We start from the raw sequence: 1,606 nt of genomic DNA, 5'->3' as shown, positions 1-1,606 counted from the left end.
TTTCTTTTTTTGAGATGGAGTATCACTCTGCCACCAGGCTGGAGTGCAGTGGTGAGACCTCAGCTCACTGTAACCTCTGCCTCCCAGGTTCAAGCGATTCTCCTGCCTCAGTCTCCCAAGTAGCTGAGACAACAGGTACGCACACCCACGCTCAGCTAATTTTCGTATATTTTAGTAGAGACGGGGTTTCGCCATGTTGGCCAGAATGGTCTCAATCTCTTTACCTTGTAATCTGCCCACCGCGGCCTCCCAAAGTGCTGGGATTACAGGCGTGAGCCACCGCGCCCGGCCACCACTTTTGTCATTCGACTTGCTGCTAGAAGTTTGTGCAAAAGCAGGCAGCCAAAATGGTCCCTCCCAGCAACAATCCCCCTTCATCCTCCTAACAATCCTAAGATTTGGCTAAGACAGGTTACGAAGGTGGACTCTAGAAAAGGGGGCTTACGGAGAATGCCTGATTTGCCTGATCACTCTGGGTGCAAGGCCTGGACCCCCAGACTTCCTGTTCCACCCCGGGTTCACTCCCCATGCTCTCGGGTGGCACTGCCTCCCTCTTGGGCCCTCCTCACCACTCGAGAACCACTGAGGCATCTCCCAAAGGCACACGGGCGGCTGTCCTTGGAAAGCGTGGCCACGGTCAGTGCTGCTCAGCAGTGCTCCAGGGTGTCGCCTGGCATGTTAGATGCATGACTTCATTTTTAAACACGTTGGAGGAGATCTAAGAATGTCTCTGTCAGACTGCTGTCCCTTGTTTGTATCCTCACATACTTTCTTCAGCGGGAGAGGAAGGGGTGGCTGTGTTCTCTCAAGCTGAGAGCTGAAGGCAGCCAGGCTCCCCATGAGACACTCATCTTTAGTGCACGTGGCAGAGAATGTTTGAAGCCCACTCATCTGTCCGTTATGTTCTATTTTTAAATTTTGGCTTTATTAAGGGATGGAACGTTTAGAAAGCTCCTTTGCAAGTCTACCCTTCATCTTTTTTCAGTTTTCCACATAGGAGACTGTGCAAAAACATTTCCCAAGACCAATGAAAGCAGCAAGTTCGTTTCTGAGGCCTGGACCTCCATGGGCCTGATCTTTCCTGCCTTGGCCTGCACTGAGAATGGCGTGATGAAGAAGCTGGATGTGGCTGGAGAAATGGGGTGTATGCATTCTCAAATGCGTTATGACAATGACATGGCTCTAAAAACTATTTTCCATTTAAAATTTTCAGAAGAATTAGTACTCAGCAAACAGCAAAGCTCCAAATTACACAGAAGAAAATAGAGCAGAAAGGAGGAGGAGATACGTCCACAGTTAGTGAGAGGCTTCGAGACTCCTTCACAGCAACGGACACGGACAGAACTACTAGACATAAAATCAGCAAGGATCTAGAAGATCTGAACTGATTAACCAATAGCATTTCATCGACATTTATAGGACATTCCACCCAACAGTAACAGAATACACATTTTTCTAAGCATCCACGTAAATCCACGAGGATAGAGCACATATATCCCAGGCTCCTGGTGAAGACAGTGATTGGGAAGTGGCCACAGCACATGTGAAGGGAACCGCAGATCTCAGCAACTCCTGTGACCCTCCGGCCATCGCTCACACCCTCCGT

Source organism: Cebus imitator, unplaced genomic scaffold (genome assembly GCF_001604975.1).
Source record: "Cebus imitator isolate Cc_AM_T3 unplaced genomic scaffold, Cebus_imitator-1.0 Scaffold112, whole genome shotgun sequence".
Lineage (NCBI taxonomy): Eukaryota > Metazoa > Chordata > Mammalia > Primates > Cebidae > Cebus > Cebus imitator.
The sequence above is the reverse complement of the archived record's forward strand: the minus strand, read 5'-3'. Positions refer to the sequence as shown.